At 37.8% G+C, this 27,635-nt stretch overlaps 1 protein-coding gene across 4 annotated transcripts in view; it reads left to right on the top strand.

The window, feature by feature from the left end:
- THBS4 (thrombospondin 4) overlaps nt 1–27,635 on the top strand; it is a 972,706-nt gene that overhangs the window by 141,908 nt on the left and 803,163 nt on the right. The window lies entirely within an intron of this gene.

The raw sequence follows: 27,635 nt of genomic DNA, 5'->3' as shown, positions 1-27,635 counted from the left end.
CTTGCTTTTACAGTTGAGATATGCATGCTCAATTTGATATTGTAATATTGGACTCTTGGCTTGTGCTACAGACTAATACATGCATGCTTGCTTTTACAATTGGGATATGCATGCTCAATTTGATACAGCTCTATAAAATACCAAAAAAGGCTATCTTTAATTTTTAATGCTAGAATAATACTACTATTCTGCTGCATACATACCACATGCTTCCCTCATCCTTGCCAATCTATCCCCATGGGTTCGTACATTGACCTCACGGTCCCTGACAGCTGTAGAAAAACAGAACAGAATACCATTATGAATATCAGTCTTGCCTATATTCAGCTTTTAAGTCTTACAAGTACTCTCTGTAGTTGATATAACTATGAATACACAGGTGCGGGATGTCTGCAGTCCTAAACCCCCAAATCCAGTGGTCGAGGGTATCCCTATTCCTCCTCTGGAGGTCATTGTAGTGCTGCCTACATTGGTCACCAGTATGGGGGATACTGGTGGCATGCTTTACAGCCCAGGCTAAACTATCCCAAGCATCCAACTTGTACTGGCAGCCAGAATAGTCTCCCCTGCAAAGTCTGGCACTGTGGTTCTTAAATAGGAGTCCAAGAAAAATCTTGGACTCCTGGACACCCCATCTCTAAACCTGACACCTTCCCCACAAATGCCTGCCATGTCTGCCCTGGATCTAGAGCAATGGAGAATGATGCTTTCCCACCAATTCCAGTCATCGCATTTACTAGGAGTGCACACAGTGTTTAAAAATGTTGTGCTCCGCTTACCATCACGAAAACACTGTGCTTGGCAGTTCACACCTCTGAGCACAGTGTTTGCGTAATGGTAAGCAGAGCACAACAGTAGCAAGCAATGCAAATTCAAAGTTACTGGATGCACAGGTAGTTGTGTATGTGTGTTAGACAAATGTGAAGACCATGGCAGTCCAGATAGCAGAAATATACTTACAGGAATATAATATACAATATACCCACAGTCATATATTTGAGAATAAATGTGATAATACATAGATAACTGAATACATAACTGACACAGTACTAGTACCTCAGCCCTCATACATATAACAGCAGTAAAAGTGTACAGAATATGCTGTATTCAAACCCAGGACCATGTGTATAGCAATTCTACACTTACACCTGTTGCCACAATAAGGATGAGAAAACATTTGTCTATATTGCAGTTCATTGCTGTAAACTGCAATGTCACGACAGCAAAACAAATGCACTAAAACCCAGGACCATCTGTACTCCCGCCATACACTTACCCCTGCTGTCACAGAACTAGTTACATGGCATTCCCTATTTTATTAATCATTCTTAAGGTCTATCTGTTAACCACTGTGTAATGTTGCTTAGCAATGCATAATAGTATTAATTGAATGCATCAGGTTTCTATTTTTGGCTGTCTGGGTCCTGTCTGGTCAGTTGTCTAGTTTGCGCACTGCCGCACTTCACGCAACTGAGATAAGCACAGCCAAACCTGACATTCATTTTTTTTCTCCAGTTTGCCATGTTTGCTCTAAGCAGTGCATTGCACAAATAGTGCCTTCCCCCAAAAATAACACCAAAACAAGTGAGAAAGTGAGAAATAGTTGAAATGAGGAAACTCAACATATGACATACACACTACAAAATGTTAGTACACATGAGATATTACTACATAGGTCTGGATTTGAGCTGTCACTCCAATGCACCTTCAGAACACAGGATGGGTACCTCATCCCTCTTTGCCACAAAAACAGCATTGCAAGCAAGGAACTTAATTCAGTATACACACAACCAACTTCAGCAGCATCTAGAGTGATACCAAACCATACAAGTATGTTTGTGCATTTAGTAGTTTTGGATGTAGTGCACCTAGTGACCACACAACCTGTCATGATTATTGCTTGCAAATATACTGCTCTGTCTTACATTTCTATGTTTGCTGGCCATTCTTCATTTATCTCAGCAGAATATGAGACATGCAGTGTGTAAGCCATTCTATATCATTGGTCTTAAAATGCCACACACACACACAACACCCTGTGCAAGTGATGATAACTGTGTCATATCCCTGTCTTTTATCTTTTGGATTCAGGGATACAAAATCTTTGTGTCTGATGCTCAGGGTGCATAGCTAACTTAGTGCTTAGTATACAGTGATGGAAGTAATGCATTACAAAAGTAACACGTTACTGTAGTATATTACATTTTTTACTAACTAATAATATTAGGTGTTACTTTTCAATATAGTAATGCAGTAATAGTAATATGTTACTTTTTTAGTAACTAGTAATATTAGGTGTTACTTTTCAATATAGCAATGCAGTAATAGTAATAAGTTACTTTTTTAATAACTAGTAATATTAGGTGTTCCTTTTCAATATAGTAATACAGTAATAGTAATAAGTTAATTTTTAGTAACTAGTAATATTAGGTGTTACTTTTCAATATAGTAATGCAGTAATAGTAATAAGTTACTTTTTTAGTAACTAGTAATAGTAGGTGTTACTTTTCAATATAGTAATGCAGTAATAGTAATGTTACTTTTTTAGTAACTAGTAATGCAAATGTGCATTACTTTTTGCTTTACTTAGTTTTGCTTAAACCAGTAGAAGGACTGAATGGTCCATAACAATAAGTCCCGCCCTCCCACATTTCCTTACAAAAGTATTCCCCTAACTCTTCCATCTGTGGTTACCAAAACACAGGTTAATGCAGCGGGTAGCTGAGAGTGGCAGTTTGCACTGGGCGGCAGTCAGCAGACTTCAAACATACTAATTTTTTTTTAATTGAATAACTTAAGTTCCACAGTGGTGGCAGTGTATTCTCCTTTAAGGAGGAGAACCAGGTGTACATGTCGCACACATGAACACACACCACCGCGGATGTAAACTAAAGTTGTAAACTGCAAAATCATTCCACATTTGCACATGGAATTGCAAGTAGACATTCCTGTAGAAGAGAAGGTAAGTGTGTGTGTGTGTGTGTGTCAGGTTATAGTGGGAAAGAGTTTGGCTTCTTAGTCATACGGGCTTGATTGATTTAGTATTAGACTGCTATAGTTATTTAGGGCTGTTGTAAATGTGTGTTGCTGTTGGTGGAAATAATTTCATTACTAATAGTCAGTGGTTTGACTTTATTTCAGAGTTCTCTATATTTATTCTGATTTTGAGGGGTTTTATCTTTGTGATATAGTTTCTATAACTGATCATGAGGTAGGACCCAGTGAGTTGCCTGAGGATGGAGATGAATGTAGTCAGATAGAAAGATGTGGTACTAAATACTAATGCAGAAGATGAAGTCATGGGATACTGAGATGTTATTGTGGAACAAACAAGTGAAAACTGCGGAACAGTCAATAAGGGAGTATAAGCTTATTTCTGAGTTTCAGCTGCTACTGAGTACTGAGAAAATGATCCAGTCTACAATGCTTTAATAGCCGAGGTTGTGCTAGTTTTAGCAGAAGACATAATAAGATGAAGTAGTCCAGAAAACTGGATTTAGAGGTGTAATAATCAATGTCACTCTTTCAGTCTGTGTTAACATTCCCTAGGACTATGAGTTTCAACCTTTTGTTGGTGGATAACCATGAGAAGATGTCCTGGGAAATCAGTTTGTTTGGGGTTGGGGGCATATAGAAAACTCCATATACTATGTTGTTTTTAATAAGTTAATTTTATTGACAGTAAGGCTGGAATCCTATTCATTACAGTTAAGGACTTACAGGGGTGCAGAGTGCAGGACAAGGAGCTACAGTATGTCCACTTCAGCAGCTCGATCATGGTTATGGTTACTTTTAGAAGTCTATAACCTTGTGGGAATATTTTTGGATATTTTAGGTAAGATTGTCTAGGGTTCTGTAACTGCTAAGATTTTTGAAATGGTTAGTCCATGCATGTAAGCAACTTTGTTTCTCATGTTCTGTGAATTTATGCAAAACTGCCTTAAGTCCTTTGTGGGAATGCCTTAGGGTCAGAAGGGGAAGAAGGAATGGTACTTGATGAAAAGATGTTAGGTCAAGGTTAGAGTGTATTGTTATCACAGTTTAGTAAGAATTGTTTTAGAATATGGGTACAAAGTGTGGCTATGGAGGTTTTTTTAAGGGGAATCATACTGCATGCTTTATAGCATCATATAGACTGAGTCTTTTTAGGAAGTAATCAATACCATGGCTTAGAAAGGCTTAAGAACATGGGTGTTGAAAGGCCTGTGAGATAACAGCAGTACAAGTTTCTACATAATCAAGAGTTTTAAACCTTTTAGGAAAGTCATTAAAGTACTGCAGTTATTAAGCTATATGATTATTTTATAAATTAAATATGCTAGTGTTCATAATGTATATGCATATACAAGGATTTACATGATTTGTATTTATTATAATACAAACTGGTAGATTAACATAAAACATGGGAGTAGAGTTTTAAGGCACTAATGATGAATGAAATATTTAGCATTTCACAAAGGTATGTACTTTTATTTTACTCTCAATTGTTTTGGTTGATACAGCTGTAGGTCTTGGACTGTTATCTTTGCTTTGGTTAATACCTCTGCTTGTTAAGTACATATTATCTCGGACTATCATGATTGTTTTGATTAATGGCTCTGGTAGTTTGTTAATCACATATTATGTTGGACTGTTATAATTACTTTGGTTAATAATTGTTAGACATCACTTGAACTTCTTCATTACATTGTTAAATGTGTCTTGATTTTTTTTTTTATTTAATATATCTGGGCAGTGACTGAAAAGGGTCAGTAGACCAGCTTACTTCCTTGATTAACAAAGTGAAAATACATACACACACAGATAAATAAATAAATATATGAGGAAGAATGGGAACGTGAGTGCATTATTACTATGGACAGTAATGGGGCTGCACAAAATTAGGCAGCCTGAGCCTGCTCTCTGAATTTGTCAGTAATTGTGCCCCTTTCTCAGTCTTCTCAAAACTAAGTGTTCAGTTCTTTCTGCTTCCTTATATGTGCACTGCTGTTGACAGTGCAGACCCAGACCAATTCAATATCACTGCACTGTTCTGTTTCTGCACTAAACTACAAACACCTTGTCAAGTTTATTGCCTAGGGTGGGACATTTATGTTCTGCAGAGTGTTACACAAGTGCTCACACAATACTAAATGGTTCTATCTCAATGTTCACATTGTGGTTTATACTATAGCCAGCTGAAAACAAGCACATTTATTGGATAAATAATTTAAACTCCATGACAAACATCAGCAGCAGTCTGAATAACTCATTATGCAGATCTAGTTCTGGCAACCAGGAAACAGGACTGCAACAATGCAGTTGGGGCTAGAATCAGAGATGAACAACAATCATGTAATCTACTCCCTTTGAGCCTAGTAAATGGTGTTGCAATCTTTCTGGAGCTGAATGTACAGGCTTTTTCAAAATAGTGACTAAAGATTGATTATCAGTGTCTGTTTGGACAGGTGTACCATAAATGCAGCCATTGAACTTGGAACATGCAAAAACAACTGCTAAAAGTTATTTTAATGTAACATCGGCAATTTACTTCTACAAGGGCAGCAGGAACTGAATTTGTATATGTAAAGTTCTTTGCTGGTAGCAACCTCTTCACTAATTACAGTTCTCTTTAATGAAGAAATATTAAATTTTTACTTCCGCAGAGATTGTGCTTATTGTTGACTGATATTGGTGAATTGTAATGACAGATGTTTGAGAGGTCTTTTGTGGTTGAAATTTTCTGAAATGGGTAGTTTTGTCATTATTGGTTCATACATTTAGTTTCATTGCTTACTAAAAGAATGTTCAAAACTACAAATTTGAAACAGATTCTAACAAGTGGTGCTGTACTATACAAGGAATATTATTTAATATAATCAGGAAGGTGAATCAAAGAACACATACATGTATGCATGTCCCTAAAAATGTGTGCAAGGAGCCTATGGTTTGAAAACACCCCAAAGGTAAACGTAATCCTCCACTGGCCAGATGCGTTTTTGTGAGTTTTAATGCCATTTCAATGAATGTGGCTTTCAAGGGCAGAGAAGTTTACTGGTCATGCTAAGTCTATTTTCATTGTGAGACTGTATTATTTGTTTAGCAAATGGCTATCAGTGTTTGTGCTATTTTAGTTTAATATCTGTAATCATTGTAGTAAGAAAGCAGTATGCACACTGACAAGTCTGAACAGTGTTTATTGTAACTGGGGAGAAATAGCCAAGTAATGGAATACTGGAATGGCTAAGTAGGAAGCTGCTTTGGGGGCGTAGGGGGTTGCCATATGAAGGGCTGCTCTGGGGGACCCTGATGCCGATTGACAGTAATTGCGGTATATGAACCAATCAAAAGCTGTGTAGCGGAGCCAAAGCTGTTCAACGCAGAACAATGGAACAGTGAGTTAATTTATGGTCAAATGCAGAACATTCCACATAATCTCTTTTATGTTTTAAATGTTTGTGGACTGACAGGTACTATGATCAGAAAAATCCCCAAAAAATGTATATTTTATTTTGTGAAGGGGAGGCGTGGCAAACTCAAAGACCACAGCAGGTGGCACAAACTCAAGCTACTCCATTGGTCCTTAGAGTGGGTAGTCGCTCAACATTAATTCACTTATGATATTTGTATTTTTTTGGAATACCCACTTTGTTTGCTGTTTAAGCAGTCATTAATATATAATTAGTGAGTTGGTGTGGAATACTTAGTTATTTAAAGCAACAAATTCCAGAAGAAAAGCCTTTTAAAGAATGATTGCCTTGTCATTTTACTCCCCGTTGGTGACATGCAGTTAGAGTCCTCCACTGCATGTCCTGACGGAAGGAAATGGCCACTGGTGATTTGAAGTGGTACAATAAAGGTGGCTTTTACTGCATATGGCCATCTTTGATATGCTTTACTGGTAATATAGTTGTTGTAATGTATATCGTGTTAATTAAACATCATACATTCCTTAGGGGGGAAAGAATGTGGATATTTGGTTATATGTAGACATACTTTTGAAACTGAGGCTACAGGCAGAGTAAGTAATGGGTTTGCCACCTTTTCAAATGCCCAAAGAGGGACTTTTTTGCTGAAAAAAAAGTTTTTGCAGGACAAACCATACCCATAGCCAGTGCAAAGGACAGGGCTTCACTTTTTATTTCTAAAATAACAGCTTACTCTTGCAACATTTCAGTTGTTTATGCTGCTCCATATACTATTTAGGTGTTTCAGATACAAAATCAGTGTTTTATTCAGCTATTAAAGAAAACTTAGAAAATTAATTCACAGTAGGTTCATGTTTTCAAAAAGAAAAGATCTATACAGTTAACTTTAACTTTCTTTTTTTTTTTTTTTTTTGTATTTCTGGCAGTCGCTTTATTTTAAGCTTCAGCCAATCAGAGCCACATTTTGACAGAGGTTATGAAAGATGAAACATAGTTTCCATTTGCCATATATTGATATTCCACACACATCTGTTTATTTTTCTGCTTTGTGCTTTCACTTAGAGATGGAAAGTTGAAATTCATATGAACGATCCATTTACATGGAATTCTTTAACCTAATTACAAATGATGGAAAAAAATATTGTTCTGAAATGTAAGCTATGTCCTCCGACAAAGAAGACCTACAGAACTTCAGCACACAGTATGTCAAATTTAAAAAAAGCATCTTAAGACATTACATCCTATCGCAGCAAAAACAACAGCAAAGCAGCAAAGCAACAGCAGCAAATACAACGAAGAACAAAGTCCAGGAACCAAATGAATAAAATGTATTCCTCTTTGACATCTCGGCATACACTGCCTTCTTGGAGTACACAATTACTTCACATCACACACTTGTTTTATATACACTACTAAATAGGCAATTAAACAATAAAGTCATCAATTAAAAAGCATTTCAAGTAATACATGCCAATTGAAATGAGCGTTCATACCCTTTGGAAACAAAGTATCAAACTTTAATATATACACTGCTTCTTTATAAAGAAGTTTATTCTTGCTGACACCCCCCCTCCCAAAAAAAAAAAAAAAAAAATCACACTACTTTTTCTAAAATTGTGGCTTGTAAATCATGAACAGAACTACAACGTGCTTCCAAAAAATGTTGTGCCACTGAACTCTGTTCCTTTTTATTTAATATATCACAAACATGTTCTAATAGCCTTATTTTAAAAGCTCTTTTGGACTCCTGCTACATAAAACTTATTGCAAGGACATCTCAGGGCATAAATAATGCCCTCAGTGTCACACCTATAGTTCCCACAAACTTCAAATCTTCAACCATTTAAGAGTCCAGAATAAGGCACAGTAAATTTGCATGCCTTGCACTTGCCACATCCTGCTGCTTTTATTCTTAATGACTCAATCCGGGGACAGCAGGATGTGGCAAGTGCAAGGCATGTAATCCAGGAAGTTTAAATCAACAATTAAAAGAACTTGAGGAACATACTTTAAAATTTCCAAAATTACAGAGAACAGCTACCTTAGGGAATGCGTCGGGACTGAACGCATACCAAAAGGACTGAGATATTGGAAATATCCCACTGGTGTGGTAAGTGATTCACTTTTACATAAAGAATTACTGGAACTTTTTAACAAGCAAGGATGCGAATTGTTAAATCTTATAATCAAGGACAATGACAGAAAGATGGCAATATGTATGGACAATATAAAAAAGTTAGATAAAAGCATACATGATGACTTACTTTTTGAATCAAAGCAGAATGAATATTTTAATGTTTTTGCACGTATTGATGTGACTATAAATGACATTGTAATTAGAAAACATCGAAAATTACAGAGGGATGAAAAGGATTATAAGGAAAATAGAGCGTTTCCCCCCACCCCCTTTAGGACAGAATAGTTATATAAGTGATGTTGATTTTGATTGTGATACAGCTAGGGTCTCTGATGAACAACAGATGACTGACAATGGGAATGAACATAATAATTCTCTAAACCCTTTAGAATACCCCCCTCTGAGGAGGTCCGAGCGACTAATGAATCAGAGAAGGGACTAGAACCCTGGGTCTTACAACAACAACAATTTTCATCCAACTTACAACAACAAGTGGTACAACTGGGGGAAAGGGAGGGGGAAGGGAGTATACAAGAAATTTTAACAGAAGAATCTACACCCAGTATTATTACTAACACACATGGGGACTTCAAAATCTACAATTATAGTGGTTTGGATATAGATATCAAAGTGGCGGAAATATTTGAGAAGGGGTTCTCCTTTGTGCCCAGTAAGGATGCTGTTATAGATGAAGTATTAATCAATTTAAAATTTTTTAATAGGAAAATCAACTTTGGTTTTCATTTTGAGGGCACTGCCTTGGCACAAAGTATCAACCAACCATGTAGAAAGCCAAGTATATTTAATCCACCCCTAAATCCTAGTGTACAGTTATATGAAAGAACGTGTGAGCTTGACATCAGAGATATGCTAAAGAGGGATAGAAAAGATGACAATAAATGCAACATGACTAAAGATGAAATGAGAATTTAGTCTAATTTATGTAAGAATACTGATATTAGAATAGCAAAACCTGACAAAGGTGGTGGCTTGGTTCTGATGAACCGTAACATTTATGCCAACAAAATGTTATGTATTTTATACACAGATACTTATGATGAAATCAGCATACATGAGAAAAATATTGCATATAAAAAAGTTGATGTCATGCTTGATGAAATGGTATTAAATTTTGAGATTATGGAAGATGAATATAGGTTCATGCTCATGAAATATCCAAACATTCCTACTATTTTTGAGGTCCCGAAGATACACAAGAACCTTCAGGACCCACCCTTGAGACCAATTGTGGATGCCAGAGCCTCAAAAACATTTCCTATTGTCAGATGTATTGACAATCAACTCAAAAATACACTGAAAAAGTGTGAGTGGCTCTTAAAAGATTCCTGGGATTGCCTTCGAAAGATTACTAGGGACAAATATAGTGATGATTTATTATTGGTCACCATAGATATAAAAGATTTATTCTCCATCATACCGCATGATGTAGGTATTGATTGGTTTTATACGTTCCTTTGCAAATATACTGACTTGATGCATGAACGTATTTTAACTATTCGGACACTTATGGAGGCTGTTTTGGAAACAAACATTGTTATATTTGAAGGGCAAATCTTTAGGCAAACAAAAGGCGTAGCAATGGAGGCAGCTTGTGCCCCCATTTTTGCAAATATTGTTTTACCCTTTTGGGAATTAGAAATAGTATTTAAAAGTGAGTTCAAGGAGGGGTGGTCATTTTATGGACGATATTTGGATGACATCATAGTCTTTTGGAAAGCAGGAGAACAAGAACTGGAAAAATTCTTAGAATTTATCAGTACAAGTACTAATTTTCTTGAGTTCACTAGTACTGTTTCTAGGGAGGAAGTTGATTTTCTAGATAGTAAAATCATTAAAGACAAGAATAAAAAAAGAATTTATGCCTAATATCTATAGGAAACCAACATATTCTAATTCCTTCCTGCATTTTAAAAGTTGTCATCCAATACATCAGAAAAAATCATTGGTCAAAGGACAAGGGGTGCGTCTAGTGAGAATGGTCTCTGAATCCAGTGAGTTTACAAGACAATTAGGGATCCTAAAGAACATGTTAATTAAAAGACAGTACCCACATATGTTCTTAGACTCTACATTTGATGAGGTCACAAGGAAGAGAGAACAAGGGTTGTTCTCTCCCTTATTAGGGAAGATACAGGACCTTTCAAATAATAATAATAACATTAAACTACAAGAGTCAAGTGAGCAAAAATCTGCTATTTTAAAATTTAATAACCATTTCTATGATATAAAAAGGATTTTAATCCATAATTGGAACATTTTTAAAGTCAATAGTGAACATTTAAAACTTGTTGGGCCAGAACCTAGGGTTATTTACAAGAAAGATCAGAGTTTAAAAACTATTATAGAAATTATTAAGATTCCTAGTACCCCGGGTGATGGTATGACTAGATGTGGGTTTTGTCTACTATGTCAGGATATTAATATAGGCAATGAGTTAATTATACCACAATATGGAAAAATATATATAAACAGAAAATATACATGTAGCAGTAAAGCGGTGGTCTATGTAGCATCCTGTGGTTCATGTACCAGTTTTTATATAGGGAAAACCATCAATTCTTTAAGGACGCGCATCTACCAACATAATTACGACATCAATAAAAAAGATATGAAAAATGCTTTGGCTGTTCATACACTAATGCATGAAGGGCATAAATTCAAGTTCACAGTAATTGACCAAGCCACTGTGGGTGAGAGGAGGGGGGTCCCCTGAATGACCTTTTAGAGCTAAAAGAACTGAGATGGCAACTAAGAACTAATGCTTAAGAGGCACCTGGATTAAATAGTGCCATCTCAATTAGCTCAATTTTAAGGTTAAAAGCACAATTTTTTTATGTAATTATGGATGTGCATATATATCTGCACGTTATTATACTGTATGATATACTTTAAGCCTATGGTAATGTTTAGTTATGTATAATAGGGAGTATTAAGAATTCATAAACTGTTTTAGAGTTGCTTTTTAATTAATAATTGACTTTCCTTAGGTATCTGTATTAATAATACATGTATTAGATGTTGTCTTCATGGTTTTAAAAAGATATATTTTTTCCACTTTGGTAAATGTATGCATTCAGCATTTTAATGAAAACATTTTATAGTTATTTCACAGTAAATAATTTATTCATTCAATGTATAACATGTAGTTCGATATATTCCTTGTTCACATGTAAATATAAATGGGCTGGAAGGTCATTTGAATGGAATGACATTTTAAGTAGTTAAATTACTTTAGGATATGATGTCATTGATTTGGGCGGGTATAAATATAGGTGAGGTTGCATTCGCACTTTATTCTGATGAAGTTTTGATTGGGAAACAAAAGCGCTTAATTTATATTTGGAACTTGAATAAAATCTTGTGGCGGACTTTCCTGGCTGCTATCATCTTTTTTGGCGGATATTTGTGGTTTAGACTGTGCTTTTTCTATTCTTAATGACTCACATAAGACCTCCTTGGGTCTGCAGAACATAGATTTCACCAAAAAGCTGTTAATATTCCTACCCAGTCTACATGAAGCAACAAATTTATTAGACATCCATGAACTATCGCACTTGGAAAGCTAAATAGTCTGAAAAGGAAAGCAGTTGATTCTGGGCCTGACCAGTTGGACAAGAAATCGTCGACACACCGGTCTATTGCAGCATTCACTGGTCCTGGTCATGTCACACAGTCCAAGGTAGATAGTTTGATCATTGACTTTGTGGTGAATGATGTGCAGTGTTTCAACATTGTCAAGCAGCCGTCCTTCACCAACCTTGGAACTGGCCTGCAGCCAGGAAAGGTGGTCATGAGCACGAAAACTCTTGTTGAACAGGTGGAGAAACAGTTCAGTGATATGAAGGAGAATCCGATGGAAACTTTAGCAAGTGTTTCAACTGTTTGCACTACAGCTGACATTTTGACCCATCGGAATCGTAGTGTCTTTGGCGTCACCTCCTACTGGATCAACTGTGACATACTTCAATGAAAGTCAGCTGCTTTGTCATGCTGCAGAATACATGGGAGACATATACATACGACCTCATAGAGTCAACTGTTGAGAGCATTCACATCAAGTATAAGATAGATCAAAAGGTGTGTGTGACAATTACTGTCAATGGCAGCAATTTTGTAAAGGCTTTCAATGTCTTCACGGAATGTGAGAGATCTCAGACTACAAGCATTCTATCCCAAGATGAGGATGACAATGGTGAAATGGTTTGCAACAGTGTGACAGCCGTGCTGAGTCAGTCAGCGCAAAGTGAGAGCACCTATTCACTGCCTTCCCATCTGAGATGTGCAGCACATACATTGAATCTAGTTGCAGTGCATGATGCTGAATCTGCTTGTGATGATGCATAGTATAGAAAGATCATGCAAAGCATTATGGCGAAATAATGGAATTCCACTTTCTATGTGATGGAGAGAATTCACCCCATTGAAACTCAGGGTGAAGGCTTGCAGAATGAGATATGTGAAGAGACTGGAATTGCCATCTTCAGGCCTGCTGAAATTACCTTTGTTGCTGAGTTTGTGCAAGCAATGCAGCTCCTGGCAATGGCTCTGGAGATCGTGCAGTCGGAGCTGAAATGCTTCATGGGAATCCTGATCCCCACCATTATGTGCCTGAAAAACAAGCTGTCCAAAGTCAGGCAGTCTGTTTAGCTCATTGTGCCACTAGTTGATGCTCTTCTTAAAGGCACTGAGGCTCGGTTCGATCACCTTCTGGAGCGCGAAGAGCTCATTCTGGCTAGCATAGTGCATCCACAGTTCCGTTTGCAATAGATGGACAGAGAAGACCAGAAACTCAGAGGCAAGGCTCTGCTCCTTGATGCCATGCAGAAACTGGATGAACCTGAGCATGGGTCATCTGCACTAACTGCTGAAGACAGCTTCTTCAACTTCAAAGAATCGATAGCAGCCAGTGTCAGCATATCTTCTCAGATGGAAATGTATCTGCCTGACCCTTCCAGAGAAATATCTTCTCTCAACAGTTGCCCTACAGTCAAGAAGATATTTCTGAACACTAATATACCTCTGCCATCTAATGCACCCATTGAACGCCTGTTCAGTTTTGGTGGACAAGTGCTGACTGCAAGAAGAAATAGACTCACCGACAAACACTTTGAAAAGTTGCTCCTTCAAGCCAACAAAAATGTGTAGTGATTGTTTAATCATTCTGAATAGTTATATATGGTGATATTTTGGTTGACTTTGTTATGACAGTAGTCTTGTTAGACCTATATGACATATTCAGTAAACATTTTTGTGTCCTCGGCATCACTTTTAGCAGATTAGCTTAATGTACGTTGTTGAAAATTTGATGGGTTGTAACTTGTCATGGGTCTTGTGTTGCTGGCTGTATGTACTTTGGTTTAAATATTAAATTGTGACTCTCTGACTATAAAGACTGGTCTGTGGGACTTTGCAAACTGTAAAATGCTATTTATCTTTATTGTAATATGGTGTATACAGCTTTAATAATACACTCATATTCATGTGCAGTAAGCATGTATTCCTTAAACACAAGTAGCGTGTGAATAAATCAGAATATGACAATTGATAAACTATACTTATGTAAAAGTAACTCAAAAGTAACAAGTTACTTTAGTTAGTAAATAGTAATATATTACTTTTTTAGACATACTACAAAAGGGCCTGGTGTCAAAGCCATGGCCTCAAGCTCAATGCCAAAAAGTGTATTGTCATCCCCTTTGGTAAAAACTCTGTACCCATGAACTACCACATAGCTGGTAGTCTACTTTATGCCAAAAATGTGATGAGACCTTGGGACACAGGTGGACAGTAGTCTCTCCTTTGATAATGACATCACCACAGTGGTCAGGAAATCCTTCTACATGGCTCACCTCATCACAAAAGGTTTCTCATCCAGAAAAAAAGAGGCCATTGTTCCCCTCTACTCATCACTCATTAGACCCATTATAGAGTACAACACCCCTTTTGGTATGTACCTCACAAGACATCTACAACAACTGGAAATGCCGCAGAAATACCTCACAAAGAGGATTACCGGACTCAAACAGATGCCCTACGCAGACAGTCTCAAAAAAACTCCAGCTTTACTCCGTTGCATATCGCCTACTCAGAGGTGATCTCTGCCTAACATACAAAGCTATGTCAAACCCAGAGCTGTTGGACATGCTCCACTTAAAGAAATCCCAATCCCTCTGAGCTACACACTCTAGGGACCTAAACCTTGTCACCACAATAAACAAAACATGCCAGAGGGATAGATTCCTGTCCCAGAGACTTCCCATACTCTGGAATAAACTTCCTATCTATATCAAACAAAGCTCCTCAGTAGCACTCTTCAAGAAAAATCTTGATGATTGGATGGTAAATAGGAAAGTCACCCCAGGTATCACTTCTGTGGCTTTGCTCGACAGTGGCACAGGAAAGTAATTTTCTTGGGTGGCAAAAGCAAGGGTACCTTTTTGGCTGGGCTTGTATAGGCCCCAGGGCCAATAGCCTAGTACCTACCTATGAACCCATAATAAGTTGTTGTTGTCTTTTGGCTTTTCCCAGTTAGGGGTCGCCACAGCGGAACTCCGACCCACCAATGATTGGCAGTAGATTTTCACGAACACCGAGGTACCAGCTCGACGTTCAACCTTCAATAAAGGCACACCAATTTACTCATGTCTTTCGAACGCCCACCCAACCGCAGGGAGGACATGCAGATTCCACACAGAAAACACTCCCACACTCCAGCCGAGAATCGAACGGGAGAACCTCTTGTTGTGAGGCAACAACGCTGCCGCTGCACCACCGCAGATATGAACCTATAATAAGTAATAGTAATATATTACTTTCACTTAAAAGTAACTAGAACAACACTGGTAGTATATCTGCATTTGTGGTGTTGAAGTGGTAATTCTACTTTGACTTATATTGCACTTGAAAAAGTTAGACAGTTGATTGCATTCAAAATTTCCCAACTTTATAGTGAATGATCTTGTGAGGGTTGTGAAGTCAAAAATCCTATGTGTATCATTACTTTCTAACTTCTCTATTTAATCACTTTCCAGTACAAACATATGGTGCTAAACGAGGGTATGCAGTGATCATCAGCACTTTTGAGAGGTATGACTGTGTGAATCTTTGATGCCTGAGGCCTACTACTTAGTAATGGATACATAAGTTAAATAAGTCTCTGCTGTCACATGTTAAGGTAAGTTCTGTATGGATCTCCTACCTTTTAGTAGCTTAGTAGACCAAGCAATGAAATACAAGGAAATGCCACACAGTTATATTATTAAACAATATGCTCCAGGTTCAGGACTTGCAGATATATATATATATATATATATATATATATATATATATATATATATATATATATATTTCCCAGGGCAAGTAAAGACTTGCCCATCATACCCTTTTCTACACTGTAGTGCAGTCCCGGAGTTGATATATATAGTTAGGGGGGGTTTGGGAGATGAAGGGAGGTGTGGGTGGTGTAGCCCCACCCACCTACGTGGGTTTTATTTACTCCGGTGTGTTTTACTGAAGTTTGGGCAAGTGTTTACTTGACTTGGGAAAATTCACCATTCGGGTATTTTGTTTTTGTGATTTTCGTCTTGCAAAAAATAAATGTGATAATATGGCCATTAGAATATTAGAAGTAGATATATCTATATATCTATATATATATATATATATATATATATATATATATATATGGTACCTATCAGTTTGTCAAAACTTCTGCAGTTTGAACACCATATGTTCAAACTGTGAAGTTCGAAAACTGATTATCGCAAAGCCGTGGAACACCGAATTCTTTCTCAGGGAAAGAATTTGGTGGGCCGTTTCTCTGGCTTCGAGATTTTACGCACTGTGGTGGAAAGTTACGGGTTGGGTTCAGGTAAGTGTGCGATTGTGTGGACGTTAGGGTTAGGGTGCAGGTTAGGTGAGTTAGGGTTAGGGCATGGGTGAGGTGGGTGTGCGATAGCGACAGACTTTAGGATTAGGGCGGGATAGGTGAGTTAGAGTTAGGGCGCGGGTCAGGTGAATGTGTGATAGTGATGGACCTTAAGGTTAGGGTTTGGGTTAAGGTAAGTGGATAGATAGTAGTGTATGTACAGCTTAGTGTAGGGTTAGATGTAGGATTTTAAGTGTATGTGTATGGATTGCTGTTTTTTTGGTGTGCTTGTGTTGTGTGTGTGTTTCTTAGAACAGCAATTTTTTTTCCCTGGAAAAAAATTCGCTGTTCTAAGCCTTCGATGGTTTTGCACTTCGAGGTTAGAAGTTCAAACATATGGTGTTCGAACTTCTGCCATTTCGACGAAGTGATATATACCCTATATATATATATATATATATATATATATATATATATATATATATATACACACACACACACACACACACACACACATATAGATTGATGGATAGATGGATAGATAGATAGATAGATAGATAGATAGATAGATAGATAGATAGATAGATAGATAGATAGATAGATAGATAGATAGATAGATGGGTTTATATCAGATGACGGAAACTTGAATTTCATATAGATGAGATTATATATTTGATCTTCTGAAAACTCAAAGCATATGTATGGAGAATACAGTACAGGGGGATCAGGGAATTTACCCTTTTACCAACTGTAGTGTGATCTCAAAGGTGGTATATATATATATAATTTGCAGGGAGTGTGGGGGAAGCAGGGTGAGCTTGCACCCCCCCCCCCCACTGTGAAAACATAGATTTTTGTTGTTTTGTTTGCTTTGAGTTTTTGGAAATTCAAACATATATTCTCATAATGCACATGCACAAATGAAGGGAACAGAAGTTGGATAGTTCTGTTTGCTCTTGCTGATAATACATTTGCAAGATTTCTTTTCTATTACAACCAGTAGGTTAAAATGTATTTGCGGGTATTATTGTATTCCTGAATTTACAGAGGAAATAATTAAAATGTCTTCTATGTCTGTGAGAAAAGGCACAGATAGGTCCATACCTCTCAACTTTACAGATTTTTGCCTCATATTTTTGGCCCAATTCTCAAAACAAATTGTGTTTTTTTGGCAAACCATTGATGGTTAAAGTCAGAAAATAATGACAGACATTTGAGTTTTAGACTTCATAGCCTTCAGAAAATTCATGGTAATGCAAAGCCTATTATTCTATCAGTTTTCTAAGTTTGTAAGAGCAATACGTAAGAACTGTCCCTATTTTTGGACTTTTGTTTCCCCATTATTGATGGATTTGTCTAGATTTCCTACCCTAAGAGGTTGAGAAGTATGGGCCCGTCTCTTTCTCTTTTCTCATTAAATCTCTTTTTTCTTTTATTTTGAAGCAAACAGAAGTAACAGCAAGCTTTTACAAATTGTTTTATCTACGGATTTATGATTTTCTAAGTTGTACCCATATAATTGGCAGTTTTATGTATTTTAAAAGTAAGTATTTAAAGCTGTCAAATCCAGCTTTGAGTAGCTTTGCAACATTCTGAAACTGACTTACACATCCATTGTACATATTTGCAAAACTGAGAGATGGTTGTCAGCAAAAGTATGCATTATTATTATTATTATTATTATTATTATTATTATTATTATTATTATTGTTTCTTTTTTTAACAAACACTGTCAAATGATCTGCTTCATTATTAAGGCCTCTGAGGGACTAGTACCTATACTATATTATATATATTGGAGTAAAATACTTGGTAGATTAAAAGGGAACACATAGTGCACCAGTACAAGTAAAACTAGCGATACGGGGTGCCCTTTATGTACATCAACACAGTATAGCTGTATGCTTTGTCATTTCATGGGACAAAGGTTGACTTATCTTCTGTTCCTCAAATGAGTCACTGGTCCCTACCTGGTATAACATATTAACAGATTCAGAAAAGATGCAGATCACCACCAGTCTGCTGCTGTTAACTTATTTGCACAATGTGGCCCAATGCTCATTAAAAATGAATATGGGGGTAGGGGGGACAAGCCAAGAACATGAAGGGGGGGAAACTGAACATGAACTCATTTATTATATTACTCATGGCTGCAGCATGGTCTGCGAGAGCAGAGCATAGTCCTAAGTTGTGTCCACTGACAAACAGAAGCACAAGCAGTGCTCACAAGTACCGCATGCATCTCAGTAAGGCTGTGCACAATCTTATGTACAAAGCTGTGCCAAGAAGGAGGAGGCGAGAAAGAAGAAATGATTTGGAATCCTTAACGGTCAGTGATTCATGTTTGCTGATCTGTTTTGGACCAAATAAAAATGGGAAGCAAACAGGGTAGACCATAAGGTGAATACTTTGGGAATGAGCAGAATGGTGATGGGGAATACAACTTTTTTCTTGTGGGTCAGGTTCCCTTTACATATGTGAAAAGAAAGTAAGTTGGGGCAGGTAGTAAGAGAAGAAAGGGGAAGGTAAAAGGTTAGGGTAGGTAGCAGCAGCACACAAATAAACATAGAAGGCAAACAGGACTGATAGGGGCAGTGCTAAGACTATGAAAGAGGGGAAATACAACACAAAGGGAAACATCAGACATACATAGGAAAGGCAATGGTGATGGGGAGGCTTGGACAGCAAACAAGGTGGGCATGAGCACAGAAGGAAGGAGGAGCACCTGGATGGGGCATAAGATAGATAGTCCCTGCCGGTAGCAACCCAGTGGGAGCTTATTCATCACCCTGAGCTTCCTCAGCACTGGACCCTGGCTAGGATGGTGGACCGAGTGTGGGGTAGAGATGTGACTCAGAGTCCAGCCTCCTGTTGATTAGCCCACCCCCTCACTATGTCTTCCAGCTGCCACTGGATAACAAAGGTGTCACTCCAACTGCCACTGCTACTGACTGGTAGAACAGAGCACTGTCTGGGGCAGCCATGCCTGCACTGTCTGGTGCAGCTATGCCGACACTGCCTGGGGCAGCTATGTCTGCAATGTCTAGTGCAGCTACACCTGCACTGCCTGGAGCAGCTATGCCTGCACTGTCTTGTGCAGCTATGCCTGCACTGCCTGGTCCAGGCATGGCTGCCGTGTCCAATGTAAGTGCTGCAGGAGATGTGGAATTAATTGCTGCAGCCTAAGACACCAATGCTGTGGGTGTATTTGGTGGCGGTGTTGCCCCTGGCCATGGGCAGATAGGCCTTACTGGGGGAATATGTGCATGTTGTAGATGCTGCTATGAATAAGTAGAGAGAAACAAAGTAAATAAAGAAATGTATATAATAGATGCAATAAAGTGGGTGGGGAACAGAAGTACAGCTACAATGTACTATAATTGAATGAACAAGAAACACCTCCCCCAAAGTAACACTAATGTTGCATTATAAAATGCATGCGGGAACTGAGCCCACAGTCATTACCACATGCAATCCATAATGAACAAATTGAATGTATGTTGCTTTGCTACTTCTACAACTACTCTGAAGGGTGCCTTCAAACACACAGTAATGGCGGTTATGACACAAATGTACATATTACAAAAAAATTGAGTGAAGACTTACAATGTTACAGGTACAGTTGAAAGAGAAAAAAAAAAACAACTCAAAAGTACCAAAGATGACATAGCAAACAACCAATGTAAGAAATGAACCCACATGCAGACTGAAAGGCAATGCATTAAGATGTTGCATTACTTGTACAAAGTAAAACCTTCAGTCAAACCTCACAGTAGTGGTATATATGTTAGACAAGTGAAGAATTAAAGAGGAAATATGCAGCTCCCACAAATGTATACATGACAATTTTGTGGATACATTACTCAGAAAGACAGCAAACACCCTGTTGAAACTGTGAGTGATGCTTTTAGTGATGCCACAATACATAAGCGGTTCTATATTACAAACTCAAAAGATAAAAAGAGCGAACGCTGTTTTATTGAATATTGAAAGCCGAAAGCACTAAATATCGAAGACATGGAACAGCGATTTTTTTTTCCCAGCGAAAAAAATCACTTGGCCATTTTTGGGACTTTGCCATTTGCTCTACTGTGGTGTGATCTCGGAGTTGGTATATTTAAGTAAGGGAGTGTGGAGGGTGAAGCCACCCACTTTATTTTGTTTGAATTTGTTTTTTTTGTTTTTTTTTTACGGAGCAGCGATGTTTTCCCCCTGTGAAAAGAAATCACTGTCCTGTCTCTTCAGTTTTTAGTGATTTCAGCTTTGAGTGTTCGATAAAAGAGCCTTTGCTCTTTTTATCTTTCGAGTATATGATATAGACCCTACATAAGCAAGAGTCGGGGGAATTCAACCTGCAGTCACAGAAGAGGTAATATATAAGACAAATGCTCATTATGCTGAGACACTTGCAGAATACTTCTGAAGTTTGCATTTAAACATTAAGTAATGTCATCAAACTATGCTTATTGAGAAAACGGTTGTGTGAGAATAGTACTAAAACGGTTGTGTGAGAATTGTACTAGTAAAATGAAAAATTCAGCTCACACATATTTCCCATCAAATGCTATATCTATCATATTCTAAAATGCAACAAGCATGAAGGCCAAACAGCTATGAAATCAAAATAGTCTTCCAAGGGGGGAATTAAACCACTGCATCATAAAACACACTCAGAAAGCAGTACCTTAACATGTTGCTCTACATGTTTAACTCCCACAAGTATCCACACAGACGTAAATAGCATCAAGCATCAATACTGCTGTCTCTGAATATTGAACTTACAACTGAAGTGTCAGCACTGTCTAAAACAATGATAAACACCTGTTCCTCTTTATGCAGGATAGTCCCTATGTGGGCACTTGCATTCTGTGAAAAAAGAAGGAAAAATATCAGCTATCCTGAAATATTAAGGCAAAAAATATTTCCTAACATTCCTGTTGTAATTCTGTTTGAATATAAACTATAACTTTTGAACTTGATACACCTTAATGTGATAGGAAAGATCAGAAATACATGACATTCTACAAAACTGACCTTTTATTTATGCAAAATACGAAGTCCAGTCCTTCCAAAATTTTGTTTCCATAAGTAAAGAGACACTTTCGGCACTTGATAAGGTGGTAACCCTGTGGAAAGCCTTTCTAGATTACAACTATAATAACTGAGCAGATTCTTAACACAGTTATCTCTACAGTAGGTAACAGGTATACTAACCCTGGTACTCTCTAAGTTACTCCGCCCCCCCTCCTGTGCAGCTCTGCAATAACTTTAGGGGTAGTAGAGAAAAATGGTAGTGTGTTAGTTATGTGCATAGCACACACAGTTTGCATGTGGAGGTAAGCCAGAGGTTATTTGCAGTACATAGGTGGTGGGTGCACTGTAATCTCAGACTGCCACTGGCTCAGGAGGGTGCAATCTCATCTGTTAAGATCATTGCAGTGGTGACTACACTGTTCCCCCACACAGGGAATCCCTGTGGTACATGTTAATGCCTGGACCAAATTATTCAGATCTCTGCTTTGTACTGACAGTCTTTATAGCCCTCTTGCAGGAGGCTCTTCTTATAATTGTAGCGTAATAAGTAAAGGGTTTAAATGTTGTCAGTATCCAGGATCATATGTATGCAATGACGTGATGCAGGGTTAGAAACATTATTCATACTGATAAACAATGAGCTGTCCACCTGGCAACAGGAAGGTAGACTGACAGAGGTGGGCAGGTGGTTGAGCCACCTCTGACAGAGACTCAGGATTTTCTGTTCTCCATCAAAGACAATAACACCTAAAAATGGTCCCACATTGTGGTTCTGGATGTCAGGGCAGAGGTTCAGCAGACACCAATAATATTTATAGAAGATGCTCCAGGTATGTACAGCTTTTTCTCTGTAGCTGTATGTGTAGGTCCTCCAGACCCATTCATCCTTGGCCTAATCAGTAGTGCAGTGTGTCTGTCTGTCTGTGCTATATAGGAACATCAAGGATTCCCCAAGCACAACCCTGTGCAGAAGGAATAGTATTTCACTGTGTGGATTTGTACATCTGTTCCTACAGCTGATTTAGTAGTATAAGTGTGTTACTGAACTTTACTTTCACATTTTATTGTACTTTGCTGTCTTCATGGGTGAGTTTGTATCAGGCACTACCTCTGTCGATCTGATGCCTCTGTTGATGATGGGAGGCATGAACTGGCACAGTTGGGGACACTGTGTGTGTGTGTGTGTGTGTGTGTGTGTGTGTGTGTGTGTGTGTGTGTGTGTGTGTGTGTGTGTGCGCGCACACTCGACATAGGTAATGTGACCACTGCATCCCCCCAAACAGTACATGGACACACAGGACATACCACACAGAGAGGACAAGGCACTGGGGGCAACAAGGACATGTAACACCCCATGCAGGACACATAGGATATTCCAGTGGTGCCACTGGGCAGGGGATACACACAGGAAGTTACTATTTCAGTTACTGTAAATAGCACAAAGACACACTGTTATGTTAAGTATCCTTACACATAGCTGTATTTTATGAACGCTAGTCTTGAAAAGCAGGTGATCATTTTAAAAGTGACCAGCAGGTCAGCAGTGCATATGCTTGACAGTAAGACATTTCAGTTTATTTTTGCCTGGTTACTTTAACTTATAATGTCTGTTAGATGAAGAAATTAAAACAATTTAATGCTATTGCATATCTCTATACGATATACATATGTTGAATATAACAGTGTCAAGTAATATAAGACAGGGAGCTACAAGGGAGTAGCTGAAGGGTTAACTCTAAGGAAAATAATGGTTGAAATGTAAGGCGAAAAAGGCCAGAGGCAAATGAGTTAGTCAGCAGTGAGAAATAAGAACCAGATAGATAAGATCCCAAAATTCCTGGACTTAATAAACAAAAATTCCCATGAGCAGCTGGTAAATACACTGACTATATGTCACAGTTTTTTGACATGATTTTTACAATGGCAGCCACTTGCACTACTCCTCTGGTATATCCTTCTCCAGTGAAGTCCAATCATAATTTAAGGATTACAAGCTTGCTAACCTCAACCTACTCTGTGACAAAATATCAAAATTCACTTCTGCAGACATTAATGCAGTTGAAATATTCACTAAGGAGTCCTACACCCATTCAGAAAAATGCACAGAGCTAGCAGTCCCTACCACAACCAAGTACAGTGGGAAATTCAAGAACAAACCACCCTGGTGGTCCACCGCCATATAAAAAAGAAAAAAAAAAGAAACTATACAATACATGAAAGAAACTCCTTAAATTATTTAGTAAATCCAAACCCCATATTTGCAATGCAGTCTAGCAATTAGCACAGAGGACTAAAGCTCTAACTAATTAAAGTGTTGCTTCCTGTGATAAGGATGCAGGGTTTGAATATTTCCCCTTTCATTTAGGTTTGATAGGCTGTTATAATGGTTAAGTCGCTTGCCTTATAGACATAGGGTACAGAGTTTGATTCGCACCTGGAATAATTAGCTAAGCTTAAAATGTCCCATAAAGGGCAGTTAGCCTAGTCTGAATCTATGAATGATATCAAAACCATTGCAAACAGAACTGGAGAACACTATTGAAGCCCTTGAACTTAGGCTGGCCTCTGAAGTCAAAGATAATTACAAATCCTACTTAGCTATGTTAAAAAGCAAAACAAACAAACAAACAAAAAAACACAATGCCCCAACATTGCTCAGAACCTATTCATAATGACGTCTCCTATTCTGACCAGCCAACATTGCCTATACATTTGTGAATACATTTTTGTGCCAGCTTTACATGTGAGACTTCTATTCAAAGTACTAAAAATATCTGAATACCTTACTTTCCACAATTGTCTGTAATGATCATTCACTGAAAGTGCTTACCAAGGCCGAACATGCTTCTTCCATGGGACTTGATAATATACCTAGTTGCTTAACTAATAGTGTTAAATGTGCCTTTGTAGACACGCTCCTCAAAATGTTTAACTTAAGTTTAGCTTCTGGATTCGTCCCTGACGAGTAGTGCTCGGCAGTGGTGATTTCCCACCATAAGGGTGGCCTTACAATTGACCAGCGTAATCATAACAAGGGTTACAAACCTCATCTGCAAAGCCATGATTCATATTTTAACTGAACTCACAAATTGTAATATTATGAATCTTGTTAGATAGACCTGACACCCAGAGTTTTGTTTTTTGAAGGGTAGGTCCTGTCTATTTATTTTGGTAAATTTCTTTGAAAGAGTTATGCAGGCTATTTATGGTGGCCATGCAGTGCATGTGGAATATAATTTCCTGGCTAAGGCCTTTGATACCATTTCCCATGCTGGCATCATACGAAAGCTAAACACTTTAAAAATTGACCCACATGTAGTACGATGGATAGAAAACTGGCTGAAAGACAAAACTCACACAGTGCAAGCTGCAGGTGTTTCATTAGAAAGAATGAAACTGACCAGTGGAGTCTCTCAGGGATCAGTTCTGGAACCATTCCTTTTTGATATGTTCTTCTCAGATCTCCAAGCAGAGAGCCAAGACCTCTGGCTAACAACGTTTGCAGACGATTGCAAAACTGGGTGTTGTTGTCAAGTCACTCTATGACACCCAAACCCTCCAAAATTAACTCATCCTCGTAAACTCTTGGTGTACTAAAATGGGATCAAACTAAATGATAAAAAGTGTATCATCACTTTTGGTGGACAAGTCAACCTCTCATCATACTGTTTAGTCAATGCACCACTACAAAAATGTAGTTACGGACCTAAGTACTTGAGTTGATTGCACTGTCTCGATTGACCATCATATAACAAGGGTTGTTAGGAAATCCTTTTGTTAGCCCAGCTAGTTGCCAAAGAACTATCATCTATAATGGAAAATCACTCCCATATTCTCAATTTTGATCAGGCCAGTTTGGTATGTATCTCACTAAACATATCAAACAATTAGACACCAAAAGTCCTAACCAAATATATCACAGACCTAAACTCCCTGAGCTACTAGCAAAGGCTGAAAGCTCTAACCCTTTATTCAGTGTCTTACAGACTTCTGAGGGAAGATCTCTGACTTGCTTACCATGCCATTAGAGAGCTGATTGTCCAGGATCTCCTGTTTCTCTGCAAGTCCAACATCTCCACCAATACTAGAACCAAAGACTTAAACCTTCACCAACAGATAAATAAACCACAGTGGTGAGATAGGTTTATAACTCGGTGATCCCAAACCACTGGAATAAATTTCCCCTACATTAAGCAGTACAACTCACTATCTTCCTTTAAGTATAAACTAGATGACTGTATGGATATCTCCAAATTTGCTCCAGGACTGACCAGCATGACTCTCTTGGACATAGGAGGTGATGCCTGAGGGAGGGTACTGGCAAGCTGAGAATGATCATGAGACTCAGTGGCTTTGGAATATCTATGAATCTATGAATTTATAGGGGAATATATAGGAGGAAAGGAATATATTATTAACTCCGATGGTGGGATGGTCTAAACACCTTTTTTTTAAGTATAATACATGCCAAAGAAAATGCAGCAGATCAGAATAAGGGCAATGACATTGGTAGCAGAATAACTGACTCATACAGTCAGAATTATATCAGTGTGGAGTAAGATTATATAATCAGAATACTAAGTCATGTACAAATATCAATATAAATAGTTATGCATAAAAACATGCATAGTCGAATATTATATAACATAACAGGAAATCCACTCGGAGTAAGAGTGTATAATCAGAATACTAAGTTATGTACAAATATTAATATACGTAGTTATGCATAAAAACATGCATAGTCGAATATTATATAACATAACAGGAAATCCACGCGGACTAAGAGTGTATAATCAGAATACTAAGTTATGTACAAATATTAATATACATAGTTATGCATAAAAACATGCATAATCGAATATTATATAACATAACAGGAAATCCACGTGGACTAAGTGTATAATCAGAATACTAAGTTATGTACAAATATAAATATACATAGTTATAAATAAAAACATGCTAAAAACATGCTAGTCGAGTATTATATAACATAACAGGAAATCCACGTGGAATACATACAAATATTAATATACATAGTTATACATAAAAGCAAGCATAGACATGGGTAATTGAGTATTATATAACATAACAGGAAAGAATAAACATGCAGAGCAAAGCATTATATACAGTTATGCATAGTGTGTGTGTGTATATGTGTATATATATATATATATATATATATATATATATATATATATATATACACACACACACACACACACACACACACATACACATTAGACAAAGCAGTGTACTCAGATGAACAGCATCTATAGTTATAAGTTAGATTATACAACAGTTGTTTGCAGCATTATTTAAGTGGTGCTAGTGTGCTTTGGTGAAAAAGTGGCATTTTACTGTTTAGCAAGAGTAAAATTAAAAAAGAACCAAGTAAAGTAAAAAAAAAGAAAAGTGTGTGTGTGTGTGTGTGTGTATGCCTGCATGCCTGAGAGTGTGGGAATGAGTGAAAGAGGCAGAAGCAGCTGTTTTCATTTCTGAGATGAAGTGAGAGGAGTTTCTAGTTAATATATGCTGCTTTAGAAAAACATTCTTTCACCAACCAGTAATCTAAAGCTTGGGGTGTGTACTGTGAGCCACATTGTTAGTGACCTTGGGGGACAAGTTGTTGTTGTGTCTTTCGGCTTTTCCCGGTTAGGGGTCGCCACAGTGGAACTCCGGTCCGCTAATGATTGGCAGTAGATTTTTGCCTGCCGAGTTGCCGGCCCTGACGCACAACCTTCAACGAAGGTATGCCCATTCATGCATGTCTCCACACAGAAGACGCTCTAGCTGAGAATCAAACAGGACAACGTCTTCCTGTGAGGCGACAACGCTACCGCAGCACGCTACTCCTAATCATTATGTGCTAAAGGAGAGTACTAGTTTAGGTGAACTAGTCTGAAATTAAGGCTTGACAGAAGGAAGGTATTTTGGTCAGTTACTGGTAGCCATCTAAACTTTTTTGGAGCTTGTATTCTGTGTTTTGATTTTTCCATTCATTCTCTCAGCAAAATGGTTGTTAATTACTGTGTGTCTGTGCATTTATATCTTTGCATATGTGTGAGTCTGACTGCCTGTCTGTGCTTGTAAAAGTGTTTTGTGTGCATGTGTGTGTGCATGTGTGTTCACAAGCACATGTGTGAGCAGACAAATACTTTTATAATTTATA

Source organism: Protopterus annectens, chromosome 2.part2 (assembly GCF_019279795.1).
Source record: "Protopterus annectens isolate FY-2018-M chromosome 2.part2, PAN1.0, whole genome shotgun sequence".
Taxonomy (NCBI): domain Eukaryota; kingdom Metazoa; phylum Chordata; order Ceratodontiformes; family Protopteridae; genus Protopterus; species Protopterus annectens.
This window is presented reverse-complemented; position numbering and strand designations above follow the sequence as displayed.